Here is a 14942-nt window from a genome sequence, read left to right as displayed (position 1 = left end):
TAGGCACCTAGGTGGTACTATGGAGAGAGTGCCAGGCCTGGAGTCTGGAAGACTGAGTTCACTTATCTGGTTATGTCACCTAACCCTGTTTGCCTCAGTTTCCTCATCTGTCAAATGAGCTGGAGAACAAAATGGCAAACCACTCCAGTATCTTTGCCAAGAAAACCCCAAAAGGGGTCACAACTGAAATGACAGAACAAGAACCAGCTAGGTGGCTCAGTGAATAGAGTAATGCACTTGGAGTCAGGATGACCTGAGTTCAAATTGACCTCAGACATTTACTAGCTGTGTAGCCTTGGGTAAGACATTTAACCACTGCCTACCTCAGTTTCTTCTACTGTAAAATACAGATGATAATAGATCTTTAGTGTAAGGATTAAATGAGATATTTGTAAAAGGCTTAGTACACTGCATCATATAGTAGGTGCTTAATAAATGCTTGCTTCCTTTCCCTTCGTCTTTGAGGAGAGAGCCATGTGTCTAGTTAGGCACTAGGGATAGAGGAAGCTGGCAAAGCCAGAAATGAGACCTGAATTTCATTATTTCATGAATTGTGCTCTTCCCTCAAAATTGGTCTATTTGGAGTTCAGTGAGTAAGTAAGATAAGTCCACTGTAGAGGTACTAAGTCAGAAGATCTTTAGGAAGGATATCAGAAAATATTAGGGACCCACTTATCACTTCTGAAGTGCTGCTAAAGAAACTATTTGAGAGAATATAGGGCTTTGGGGAGATGATAGAACATAAAGAATTGGTTCCTTGACATGTGTCACATAGTGTGCCTATTTTTCAGCACTAAAATAATGCTAAATTTTCCCAGTTGGGGTTGACGAGGAGCACAATAAAGGAGAATGGGTAGCAGTCTGAGAGAAAAATCTCTGTAAAACTCAGCAGTATAGAAAAGGGTTAGACGTTCCTTTAATGGCTTAGAGTAGAAAGGGGTGATGAATGACACTAAAAAGGAGTGCTGACATATTTTAGCTATATTTAACCAGACTATTCTCCTGAAAAGAGAAGAATTAAGACCACAATGTTCTAAAAACAATAAGGTGCAAGGTGATCATATCATGTAAGACTATAAGGTACAAAGAAAGCACTAAATTGGTAGGGGAGGCTCCTTTCCAGCAGCTCTCTACAGAATGAAATCTCATATTCAGACCTTATCTCTATCGTAAAATGATCAGTAGGAAGGAGAGTATGATTCTCTAGGAAAGGATTTTTTGAGTTTACATAAGTTTGGGATAGGGATTCTTTCATACTGTGTGTGCGTGTGTGTATGTATATATATATATGTTATGTATGTATGTATGTATATATGTTTATAGGTTATATATGTACTTATATGCATATGTATATGTATTATCCCAATAAAAATATCTAATTGGCTTAGCATTTAGTAAGTACTCTATATTGAACAATTTTTTAACAAAAGAAAGCTTTGATTATTTTTGATCTAGTGGCAATTCTGTCACAAATTAGAGGTAATGTAAATTTATTTTAACTCTCTGAGCCTCAGTTTTCTCATCAGTAAAACTGGAATAATACCTACTTTCCCTCCTTCTGGGAGTCTATTCAAGACTCAAATAAGAATGATGAATTTGGAAGAGTTTTGAAAAGCATTAAGAACAATACAGATGTTAAAGTAAGACATGGTCCGATGAGGGAGACTAGCTGACTGCTCAAGTGGCATCTATATTAGCAGCAGAAACCCAGTGGAGTTACACAAAGTCTGATGCTCATCTTCAAAGGTCAAGTCAATCAGGAAGTCAATAAATGTTTATTAAATGTCTACTATGTTCTAAGCACTGGGAATACAAAAAGAGATGTGAAAGAGCAGCCTTGCTTTCAAGAAGCTCACAATGTAATGGGGGAGATAACAAGTAAACAAATAGGACAAGCTGTATACAGGATAAATAGGAAATATTGAAAAGATTATCTAAGGCATTGGAGTTCTGAGGGGTTGGGAAAGGCTTCCTGTAGAAGATGGGATTTTAGCTGGAACTTGGAGGAAGCCAAGGAAGTTGGTAGGTGAAGAGGTGGGGGATCATTTCAGGTGGCGGGGGGGCAACAGTCACAGAAAATGCTTGGAGCTGAATTGGCGTTTCTTGATCATGAAACATTAAGGAGGTCAGTGTCACTGGAGTGAGGAGTATGATAGTGGGATATAAGGTGTAAGAAGACTGGCAAGCTGGGAGAAAGAGAATAGGCTATAAAGCACTACTAAACAGAGGATTTTGTATTTGATTCTGGAGGCAACAGGGACATACTTGAGTTTATCAAGCAGAATTAGATGATCAGACCTGTGCTTTAGAAAAAAAAATACTTTGCAGACTGAATGCAGGATGGACTGGAGTGAGGAGAGACTTGAGGCAGGTAGACAGACTAGCATGCTGTTGTAGCAGTCTAAGTGTGAGGTTATGAGGAAGCTAGGTGGTGCAGCCTCATTAGCTACATGACCCTGGGCAAGTCACTTAACCTGTTTGTCTTAGTTTCCTCAACTGTAAAATAGGAACCCTGGAGAAGGAAATAACAAACTACACTAGTATCTTTGCCAAGAAAACCCCAATGGGGTCATGAGGAGTGGGGCATGACTAAAGAAGCACGAGGTGATAAGGGCCTGTATCAATGTGATGGTAGAGGCAGAAGATAGAAGGGAACGTATTCAAGACATGTTATAAAGGTAAAATACACAGGTCTTGGCAATATATTGGATATGGGATGTTAAAGAGCAGAAGTGCCATCCACTCAGAGGTGATGAAGTTTAAGGGAAATTATCCATACTAAACAAACTTACATGAGACTAACCACAATGCCATTTTATTAATTGACAAAAATGGATATGCCTGTTGGGTGTTGGCACCAATTGTTTTGATAGGGTACAGAATCAGGGTGAACAAATTCACTCAGAAGGCCAAATAACTTGCTTGTTTATCGAGAAAAAATTTTTAAAAAATCTGTTCTCAAGGGATCTTTCCATTAGATATGCCTTGGCCATATCTATGGTAAAGTTCTGCTCTAAGAATATTTCTATCCAAAGATATGGAACTTGTCATCAAGTACCAATGCTGGTTAAACAGTGACAAATCGTGGCAAGTTGGTTCTTCTTTATCACAAATCCATGTAGATCACCACTTTTTTTTTTTTTTACATCACCTTACAGGGGACGGTACAGATTACAAGTATTTAACTTTTTTTTCTCTCAGAAGAAATATCAGAAGTTACTTTAATCCTGACAACTCATGTAGACAGAATTTCAATGATATGTTGTTTGAAATGCCAACAGTCTGCCACAGCTCCAAGTTTTTAGTGGCCATATCCTGAAGCTCTGTCTTGTTCTAATGCCTCTCCAGCTGCTGCCTTTGGGAAGAGTTATTGCTCTTTTTAGAGAGAAACCCCCTAGGTTACAGGCTTTGGGCTAGTCAACACATTTTCAGCTCTTTAGTTAAAAAGCTCCACTGTATCTACCCCAGTGAGGAACAAAATGCTAGCTTGGGAAGCTGACCTGATCTTCCCAATAGATGGTGCCAGCCTTTAGTTCTACCTCAATTAGGGCGGGTACTAGACTTCATCTCTTCTTCACTTTAGAAAAAGGTAGATTCTCTCGTATGATCAATACCTCGCAAGAAGTATCTTTGAGGCTGGAGAAAAATACTCCAAACTTCTTTGTCCTTCCAGTTCCCGGTTGCCCTCCTTTAATGCCCAAACATTCAGATTTTCTCCCAACATCTGAGAAGCTTATAGAAAGCATTAGGGAAAAGGAAGTAAAGGGGAAATTTAGTAAATTTCCTAATATCCTTGAGGTCTTAAGTCTTCAAGCCCATGTAGAAAGTATTATTTTCAGTTTACATATCGTATTTGAGCAAGGAGTTAGAGAAGTTGGAGCACATCCAGTAAAAGAAGAACAGGAAGATGTTGCAACTATAGATGATGCTGCATGAGAATCAACTGAAGGCACTGGCAAAGTTGGCCTGGAAAAAAAAAAAAACAACAGCACCTTATAATGGATGTGTAACTATATTTGTCAGATGTCAGAGAGATTAGTTTGTTGTACTTGACCCTAGAGGACAGAACAAAAATTACTATCTCTATACTATATAACAGTATAACATCCAAAGTCTATATGAGAATTGATTTCTATCAATTAGATTAAGAGTCAATACACACATTGTTCACAGCTATCAACAACAAGGTAAAGAGGTGTTCAAATCACCAAAAATACAGAATGCAAACTTAAAAAATTCTGTGGAATCACCTCACAGTCATCAAATTAATTTTTCTTAAGATGGGAAAATTTAGTACTGAATCGCCTTGGAAAGGCAGGTTAGGAGATCTGTAAATTGGCTCAACCATTCTAGTAATCAATTTGGAATTCTATAACAAATTCTGTCTACACCTTTTGCCTCAAAGATTTCATTACGTAGGTTAAAAGTTTCTGCGATTGGGTGTGAATATACTCTTATGTATAATGATATTCAAAGCAGCATTATTTGTCATAACAAGCCAAATCTTAACATACTTTATCCAAAAAGGAATTGTGTAAGTTCTTAAATGCATAGCCCCGATGCTCTTTATTAATCTACTTCACCTTCTTATAAAGGCCGCTCCATTCTCCTAAAGATAACGTAAATGAAAAAGGCCTCCTTAAGGATGCTTGTTCTTCTTCTCTTTTTCCTAGTAGGTCTCATCTCCACTGTGTCCTCATATTGTGCCTGGATGTTGAAAACCCCTTTCACTTCCAACAGCAAGTGATCGATGAGAGCTTCTAAGACAAAGAATGCTGAGGCAGTACTGTTCCATGCAGGAGTAGTTACTGGCAGCCCTTAGCCTCCACTGAAGAATTGTTGCCCTTATTTCCCCTTATTACTCCTACTAGAAAGGCCGAGTTGTTGAGTTCACTTTTGCTACCCATAGGTCTAGATCCTCTTTAATGGTCTCTTTATCAGAATCTCTGCAAACAGTCATGACAGTGCTTGCTATTGGAGGAAAGAGCAGAGACCCAACACTTCTCCCAAAACAGACCAGAATCTAGCCTGAGATTCCAAATTAACCTTTATATATTCACAGTTCTGACATGAGTGTAGTATGCACAGCTAACCCATTTCTCCTTTTCTTTGGTCTGCGATTTTTTATTGTCGTTTCAAGAAGACAAGGTGAGGGAAGAGGTAAACCTTTTATTGAGGTCTTGCTGGGGTTCCTCTGGGAAGACTGAGATGATGTCTTTTCTTTGAGAAAAGATTCTGCAAAAAATAAAGGAAAATTTAATGAGTTTATTTCTTCCTTCTCTTTAAAAATAGGACAGCTGTGTTGCTGTAGGGGCTCTCTGATGGGGTCGGACATACTAGTTTCAGTCTTCAGCAGCTGACAGAACCAGGATAACCTTATCTTCCCTCTACTGAACTGGGGACAATAGGTATTTTAGGTTAGGAAGATATTAGCTGTCCCTTATTCTTTTCCTGCTTCATTATATTTATTTTCTACTTTGAACTAGTCACTGTGGAAAATGAAATGGTTGAGGGGGCAACACTTATAAAATAGAACTGAAAGGTAACTCCTACTTAATAACAGAATAAAAGCCCTGAGTACCTTGATCTAGTTCTCTTTTTCCTTTTCTAGACCATAATGCAAACCTTTTAAAGAAATTATTTATTTTCCTTAAATACAAGACTAGAGCAACTGAAACCAAGAATTAGTCATTGTTTATTGTAATCAATTCAATAAAGTAGAAGACTATGGAAGGATGGGGAGAATGTGAGAGGCTGAATGAAGAACAGGATGGAAGAGTGGGAAGAGTGTTGGGACAGAAATTGAGTGGTTAGAATCCTACCAAACTGAACCCCAAGACAATAATTCTGTATCTGCTTTATTCCCCTAGAGCTCCATCTTGTGAACCTGACACATTTTCCTTCTGGGCAAAGGGAAAGTCTGTTTACAACTCTATTTTAAACATTTATTTTTTGTCTTTATAAACTGTTAACCTCAAGTTAGTGGTTAACTAGTCTGAACATACTTATTAGAAATATTGTTCAGAGTGGGAGATAATGGGGGAACATATCATTTTACAGAAAAAATTGAGGTCATTCATCATGAGCTGCTTCTTGTCTGCTCTTCCTCATCTCCTATCACTCAGATGCAACTATCTCCTCTTTCACCCCACTCTCACATGATAAAATAACCTTATTCTTTACAAAGGTTAATCCTTTTACTTGTTCAAGTGATCCCATTCCAACCTGTCTCCTCCAATAGGATGCCTCGTCAGGCATCGCTACTCTTTCACTGATTTTCAATTTCACCTTATCTATTGGCTCATTTCTGGACTACATGCCCAAGTCTCCCCCATCCTGAAAAAAAATCCTCATCTGATCCTTCCATCCCCACTAACTATAAGTTTTCTGCCCTCTGTAGCTAAGTTCCTTGAAAAGATTGTTTACAATAAATGATTCTACTTTCTCTCCTCTCACTCTCTTCTTAACCTCTTACAACCTAACAAATGTATCTCCCATGTGTGCCCTGGGTCCTAAGAGACTTTAATAGATGTATGATTTATGATAAAATAAATGCCTGTAGGGATTGGGTCAAAGAATAGTATGGTTTTGAAAGTATATACATTCAAGGGTATTAAGATAAAATGTGTCTTCAGGTCCCCAGGTACTGTACCACAGGCAATTACTTCCATTTCCTACCTCTTGTGTCCTGGCTTTTTTTTTTTTTACCCCATACCCAATCTCCCTATTGTACAAATGGAGAATCCAAGAATTCTCCAGAATCACTTTTCTCTATTAATCTGTTCTTTTAAATTTCCACTCATCCTTCCTCTTAACAATTTACCAGCCCAAAGAGTTATAAGCTTTACACAGCTAGATAACTGTGCAAAAGGAATTCCAAGTCTTGAGGTACCTCAAAAAGAAAATTAATCTACTTGACATCAGCAAATGTGAGTTGAAACTGACTCTATCACTCACTATCTCTCTGATTTCTAGCAATCAGAACACCACCGTGGTCTGAATTTCCCCTTTGTAAAACAGTTATTAAAAATTATACTATTTTACTACTTGGATTTTCCCCAGCATTTGTCTACCACAAATGGAATCACTCTGTCATATAAAGCATTAAAATAAACCATTTATAATTTGTTCTACTTGGCTTTAAATAATCAACCATAGAGAGAGATGGAGGTCACAAAGCCAGATTCAGAGATGAGTAAGAAAAAACTATCTCAGTTAATAATGTCTTTCTTCTAGCTTCAGGCTATTTGATATTTTAAAGTGACTACCTCCTTTTCCTTTCAAGCTTCTCTGTACTTTAACTATTGCAACCATCCTGTTAAGATAGAAGTAAAAAGTACTGTTGCTTTTTCTTTTCTCTTTTAAATAATACATTTTCAGATTCTTAAGGGAATCAACTGAGGGAATGAGTAGTTAACCATAGTCTTCCTGAATTCCAAGATGATGATCTTAGGAAGGTTTTATCAATGCCCCTCTGGGACAATCACTAGAGGGAATGATGGCTCTGTTTGACAGTCTGATATCCCTTCTCCTCCTTAAGAACTCCTTTAGGGATACTTGTTAAAAGTATCTACCTGCATTATCCTAACTTTTATAAATCAGTAATGCTGATTCCTTTCTACACATACACACGCAAGTATATATGTAATTTTACTTCTGGTTAAGAGGTTACTTTTCTTCACTTATACTGAGCAATGAAAGAGAATGTTGCTTCTACCCCCTTTTAACAGCAGTAAAAAAAAACTTCTGTGCTTCCACATTTGTTTTCTTTAAGATATTTTCCCTTGTTACTCTAATCCAAAACATGATGAAAGAAAACCTGAAAGCTGTTTTTACAAAGAGACATGTTTTACTAACAGTTACTAAGAGTAGATAACTAGATTTCCTACTAAGGACAGTATCACTTATTTATTGTATATCCCCTTATATACAAACATGCTTTAGTATTTGTCTGGTATTTAGTTAGAAAACCCTTTTATTGGAATAGGGAAATAATTGTGTGCATGTGTGTGTCTTTATGCTCTACAGTGATTATATTCATCATTTACCTTCATTTTCTAAGACTGATCAGTCTCTAGCTTATCTGAAAAATGCCTCCCTTGAATCCTGGACCTGAAAGCTGATAACACTTTTTTTTCCAAAGAGCTGGGTGCAAAGTTAAATGCTAAGTTTATATTCTGACCCCAGGGATAGGGTTCTTTGAAGTGAGAAAAGAATAAAAAACTGACAGGCCACAAACAGGAATAAACTTATTTCTTCATATTAGGAAGGACCAAAGTCCAGCCTCTTCATCAATGTGATCATAGAAGAGCTGCATGGTATACACACTTTAAGGAGCAAACTCTATCATAATATTCTGAGGCATTACACATAAGTAAATATGAAGCTTCTTATCCCCCAATATAGCCTTATCACCTCTAATTGGTTGGGTCCATTCGAAGCTTGCCTCTATGTTCTGGTTCAATGAAATGAGACCAGCAGATGCTATGAAAGGAGGAACCCTCCAATATGTTTCCTCCTATTAGAACGGGAACTCCTTGAGAGTAGGGACTGGCTAACCTTTCTCTTGGAATCCCCTGAATTTATTATTAGCACATTAATTTTCACATAGCAAATGATTAACAACTGTTTTTCATTCATGTGTGCTATGAATGATAGGAGAGCCAAGCAGCCCTGGCCTGTAATGCAAGTTACAATGTGGCTGGATGGGTGACACTGTGGTAGGGAAAGTCTATTCTCTTCACGAGGCAGCCCCAACTGACTCTTTACTCTCTCCATCTTAAAGAACTGTGGAGCAAAATGATTTCCAGTGTGATACCGCTACAACGTTTCTTTACCTTGACCTTCTCCTTTTATCCTCTTGTCCTTCCCCTGGTGGTCCTAAATGCTCAGGATGATTTTTTCTTGCTGATTTAGACTCTCACTTTCTTCACTGTGGCCCCAATTTTGCTAGATATTACTTTTTTCATTTGTAATATTTTTTAAATTAGAAATTAATGCTCTTTTATCCTATGCAGAATACGTTATCTAAGGATCTCTAAAGTGAGAAAACACTAGAAAACCAAATAGTGCTAGTTATTGTCTGTTGCAATCATTCTATAAATGAATCATGGTCTCTGGCTGATGTCCCTTGAGAGACTGCCTATCTGTAATTCTTTTGTTTCCTCAGAGCATTCTTTCAGGATGATCTCAGCAGCTGATCAATGATGGATACACTTTGGGGAAGAGAATCTTCCCTTATGGACCCTCAGTTCTACATCATAAATGTGACTCCAATCCGGCATCAGTCTCCTGAGGAATGGTCAGTCTCTTCATAGTTCCCACTAAGTAGCAGATGCTTCTGACTGTCTGATTTTTAGTCTTGGAGAGTTAAGAGACATTAAGAACTGTAAGAGGAGGAAGTCTTATTTTCCTGTTGTTTCTCAATGATCATCTCCTAACTGGAGTCATGATGGCTTAGAAATACTCCTTTGACACTCCTGAGAAAGAGAATGAATAGTAAGTCAGTTTTACTTATTGGTGAACCATCTGCCTTGAAAGGTCAGGAATGGTAGACATGTACTCTCTCACCTTTTAGCCTTGCTCAGGTTTCCCATTTGGGATTTCTTTCCCCCCACCCCCTCCTGTGAGCCTAAAAAAATGTTATTCTTAACAGAATATTCTACCTTTTCTGTTCCACATCCTCCACAGCAAATCTACCCACACCTATTAAAGAATGTTTTCTTTTGATGTTGGGACTGGAAAATCCATTCAGTGCTCTGGAGTTTCTTCCATGATAGCCCTTACCAAACCTCCAACAACTTCACTCCTGATAGAATCGAGCAACTCACAAGTTTTACTTATTCTTTCATTCATGCTAAGAACTGATAATGGGGCCCCTTGCATTACAGAAATAGTAATCACGGAAACTTGTGATTTAACCAAGCCACTCTGAGCTTTCCTTCTTCCCACAAAGTATTTCTGGTATGAAAAAAAGCCAAAAAATTTTACACAGATTTTCCAGATCACAGGGCTCCACACACCTAACATGATGTGTAAGGGTTAACTGTATAATGTCACACTAGGTTGATGTGTCCATTAGTTTTGTTTAACTTTTTTCCTCATAAAAAAAAAAAACTGTCACAAGAGACTTCTTGTTGGGGACACAGGGAGGAAATATTCATAAATAAAGATAATATAAAACCAAAATATAGAGATAAAAATTAACTTTAAAAAAAAATAGCCTCCGTGAATGGGATTCAGATTTCTGGACCATAACTTAACTTATGGTAACATAAGGCTCTTGGTCAGGAAGTGAACTGAATGAAGTCTATTAAGAATGTGTTTGCCTGTTTTCTTTCAAATCTAATCAAAAGGCCTCTAAATCCTAGTTCTCAATCTGGGGGTCCATGTATAAGTTTCAGGGAATTTGTGAACTTGGATGGAGTAAAGAATTATTTTCACTAACCTCTAACTACCATTTCCTTCAATGATTAATTAAAAGAAACACTAATCTGAGAAGAGGTCTGTGGGTTTCTTCACCAGGCTGTCAAAGAGGACCACAGCACAAAAAAGGCTAAGAACTCTGGCTTTCAAATTAAAAGAAGATAGGAAGAAAACTACCCACTTGTATCTATTAAGGTAAAGGGTAATGAAAAAGATTAGTAACTGGGATTCCCAGAACTTCCAGAACTTCCCAGAAGTTCACAGACCACAAGGTACATGAAAGAAGTCAGAATTAAAACATGCATCCTCAAGTTTCTACTTGAATGCACAAAATTTAGGTAATTAGCAAAATGAACTATAAGTCCTAACACCTAACCTGAGCCATAATCAGCATGGGGTGAGTGGGGCAATGTACCAGGTAAAGCAAATATACAGAGCACCAAATTGGTCCTCTACGCCTTCAGGGGTAGTCAGTGTCAATAAGAGGGCTCCTCCTATAAATGCTGTTCATCTACCCCATCCTATCCTCCAGGGCCTGGGGAAATCTGAGGCACACATCTATTTATCTCTTGTCACTACAGCTCCAACACCCTGGACCTTCTCCCTCCACGCCCCACCCCCCACCCCAAGCTGATACAGGGAAAGGGTTTGAAGGATGAGACTGGGAGGCACCCAGTCCTAACACAGGAGTTGTGTCTTAAGAGTAAAGGCAGCATACGTTTTGCCTGGGGCCTGTTGGCAGGTTGACCACTCTTTTGTCTGGGGTGAGTCCTCCCTTATCAGCATAAATGTGGAAAGATGGGTTTGAGGATCATGCTTGCACTGGCTAGGATGTAGGTGAGTAATGAGGATGGATAAGTAGACAGAGGAGCTTTAGACATTTTTTGTCCCAACCTAGGTAAGTCAGTCAGTTAACTATCATTCATTAAGTACCTACTACATGCCAAGCTCTGTGCTACTGGGGGTATACTGGTAAATGTTTAACAATTGGTTCTCTGAAAAGATACTTTAAAATGAATTATTAACATTTCCTTTATCATTTATATACAGTTATCCCTTCCACATTGTGACTTTCCCCCTCTTAAGTCTAGAAAATCAACAAAACAATAAATCAGTTTAGTTTGGAGTATTTGTAGATTTCTGATGTATAAACGCTCAAAATGAAAATTTAACAATCCACATGAGAGACCTTAAGAACTGCAGCCAGCTGTAAAGGTAAGGTCACATGGAAGCCTGAGTTATATGAGTATGAGTTGTGTGGAGCCTGTGGTGGGAGGAGTTTGTTGAATGGGTGGAACAGGAAGAGGTGGAGCTGGAGCAGAGCTGAGAAGAAGTTAGTCTTGAGAGCAGTCTGAGCTAGGAAGGATGCAGGCCAACATGCAGCTGACTAGCATGAGTGATTTTGTAATTGCTTGTGATTTGTTTCATGAACCTGCTTTGTGGGAAACCTAGCAGGGGAAAGCTTTGGAGATGGTTGGGGATGTCCTCTGCATGGTTATTGTGTATAGATTTTTGTTGCTGGGATGGATTTAGGTCCGAATAAATGTTTTGGTTCCGCCTTCCATGTGGAAAGTCTGTGGTATTTTGCGATTCAGAACTGTGCCACGACATTCATGGCTGCCATGGGCTCTGTGAATAGCGCTTGGTGCTACACCAGCAAATCCCTGCCTAATTGCCATCTAGTTAACAATAATTAGCTTTTTAAAAAGTGATCATGGAATGTATCTCCTTTTTTTCATAAACAGACTAGAAAAAAATGTACATTCCAAGTCTCAGTAGCATTTGATCCCACCATTCCACTGAAACAGCTCTTTCCAAAGTTATCAACAATGTCTTAACTTACAAACCTGAAAACATTTTCTCAGTCCCTACTTTTCTTTGAAGATTTTGCCCCTTGTCCATCCTCTTTCCTCCACGATGCTTCTTCCTTCTTTAGCTTCTGTGAAATTATTCCCTTCCACGTCTCCTACACATCCTTCTCGTCTCCTTTGCTAGATCATCATCTATGTCTTGCCACCTTAATCTTGAGTTTTTCCCAAAGATCCACAGTGTGCCATCTGGTCTTTTCCCTCTATTTCCACATGCGGATGAGCTCATCCACCCTGAATCAAGTCAAATCAAATCGTGAATCAAAAGGATTCATCAGGTATCTTTTGGAAGGTGTCACAATATTAGGAGACACCCTGTTTTCCAGAGCTAAGGCTCAGCAAGCAAGCTGTGCCCGCGCTTGGCATAACAACCATCTCTGGACGACCTCAGCCACAGCACAGCCCAAGAATTGCTTCACACGATGATTGCACGGCTTTGGGCAGCACCAAGGTGCTCTCCGAGCTCAGACAAGCCCCTTCTGCATCCGTGGTCCAGTCAGGAGGCTCTGCTAAGGATCAGACTTGCCTCGTTGTAGCGGCTCCCCGTCCTCGTCGGAACCCAGCTCCATGCAAGCTGTGGCGTCAGCACCGAGAGCGCCCCCAGCTGCCCTGGGCCCCCGGGGCCCCACACGGGGATCCCAGTCGCCTCCTTGCTGGATCACTCTGAAGTTAAGCTTCTGGGTGACCGCTGACTCCCCTGTTCCGGCCGGGCATCCAGGGGTGGGCATCCGCGGGTCGGAGGCGGGCTCCATCTGGTTGATAAAGGGCGCTCCACAAGCAGAGTCCCGCCCCGCGCTCTCACTGAACGCCACATGACGTCACCCCGATGTCCTCCAAGCACCGCAGGCCAACGTGTCCGGACGGAGCTGTCCTTGCCCTCACTCGGGCCTCTTCCTGCCCCCTCACGCCCTCCTCCATCGGGCCTGGCGGTCTGCCCTCTGCCCCCCACGGACTTTCCTCATCACACCCCCGCACCCACGGCACGGCTGCCAAAACAAGGCGGCATTCTGCCACCGTCCTGCCCTCTGAGACCCTCGTGGGGAAAACACGCGGGGGCCTCCAGCCCGGCCCGGATCGTGCCCCGCCCACGCCTGCGGGTATTCACGCTCACTGCCTTTCGCACATTTCCGTAGAACTGGGTGACGGTTTGCGGCATCTCCTGCCTCCACGCTGGGCACATGTCCGGCCCTCCTCCGCTGCCCCCTTCTTCAGGCCTCAGCTCATGGCCACCCCTTGTTCCTCCTCCCCTCCCCCCCGCCCCCTTACTAGCCAGAGGAGACAGAGCCCCCAGGCCTGGGCTGTGTTTGAAGAGACGAAAGACGTTTGAAAGCTCTCCTCCCCACCCCCACCCAGGTGGGAAGGCGTGCCCCGCCCCCGCTCCGCCCCGCCCCCACCGGCCTCTCACCCGCCGCCTCTGGGACCTTCCATCCTTCTAACGAGGCCGTGAAACCAAGAAAGGGGCCTCGAAGGCCGCAGGGGCAGACCTCAGCTCCCTCAGGCCCAAGAGGCCCCGGAGCCTCCCCGAGGAGAGTCCGGCCCTCAGAGGAGGGCCCGCGGAAGTCCAGGCATGAAGCGCCGTAGGCCGCGCTCCCGTTAGGGCGCCCCCTGCGGGTCCTGGGAGCAGCTGCAGCTGCCGGGGCTCGGCACGTGGCTCTGACCCAGGACAGGAAGTGTGGGTGTGGCTTTGCCATCACCCTCTACCCAGAAGCCCTGGCGGTGTGGGAACTCCCAGCGCCACCCTCTAAGGGCCCTCTCTCTCCAGACCACTGTAGAAAGCACTGGAGGTATCCGGTGGCCTCGAGGGGCCCAGGGTGCAGGTGGGGGGGGATGGGGGATGACCTCCAGTGGGCTCCATGCTGCCCTGTCCCCTCCCACTTTCGTCTCCTCTTCTCCCCGCCCCTCGAAAACTACCCAGAAGCCCTCGCGCAGGGTCCTCCCGCCTTTCCCGCCTTGGCTCTGCTCCGTGCCCTCTTGGATCCAGTGACGCTCCATCTGCCCCCTCCCTCCTCGTGTCTGCCCCCTGGCTTCCTTCAAGCCCCATCTTGTGGCAGGAGGCCTCTCCCGGCCCTCCTCGGGCTCGCTGCCCTCGGAGGTTACCCCAGTCTGTCCCGTGTGGACCTGGTACGGACGTGGCTGTCTGTAGGTCATCGCCCCCGTCGGACCAAGAGCTTCTGGACAGCAGGGACTGGCCTTGTGACTCTTGGCGTCCCTAGCGCTTGGGGCAGTAAGTCTGTACCGAATGCTGGCTGACTGGGGAGGAAGCCGGCTAAGCGTGGGACTGACTTCCAGCCGGTCTCTTGGAGGAAAGCTCCCCTCCTCCTCTCTTGCTTTGGCCGGGGAGATGCTCTCGCTCCGGCTGGACAGCTGCTTCACACGTGGGCATCTTCTGGTGCCTTCCGAGCTGTCGGACTCCAGTTTCTGTGCGCCACTTTGGCTTGGATAAAGAGACTCACCCGCTTTGTGCTTTCTTTGATGTTCTTTGCGTAAGCTGCATTTGGTGGGGAGAGGCTAACCGAGGGCCGTGAAGAGAGACCAGGAAGGTGGCTTTTCTGCTGAGCTCTAACCATCATTTTTCTGGACCAGGTCAAATTCTGACCTGACGTCCCACTCGGAGACTGAAGAAGAGTGCTTAGAGCCTTCTGATGCTCC

At 42.5% G+C, this 14942-nt stretch overlaps 1 long non-coding RNA gene across 1 annotated transcript; it reads right to left on the bottom strand.

Annotated features, from left to right (window-relative positions):
• Window positions 1–2793: 2793 nt before the first annotated feature.
• On the bottom strand, window positions 2794–13853 carry LOC140514295 (uncharacterized). The gene is made up of 4 exons (XR_011970534.1): window positions 13699–13853; window positions 8838–9479; window positions 4584–5235; window positions 2794–3966 (listed from the first exon to the last, which is right to left on the bottom strand). It is a non-coding gene; the product is annotated as an uncharacterized lncRNA (long non-coding RNA).
• Window positions 13854–14942: the final 1089 nt, after the last annotated feature.

The sequence above is a fragment of the Notamacropus eugenii genome, chromosome 7 (assembly GCF_028372415.1).
Source record: "Notamacropus eugenii isolate mMacEug1 chromosome 7, mMacEug1.pri_v2, whole genome shotgun sequence".
Taxonomy (NCBI): Eukaryota; Metazoa; Chordata; class Mammalia; order Diprotodontia; family Macropodidae; genus Notamacropus; species Notamacropus eugenii.
Note: the sequence above shows the minus strand (reverse complement) of the source record. Positions and strands in the feature narration are given on the sequence as shown.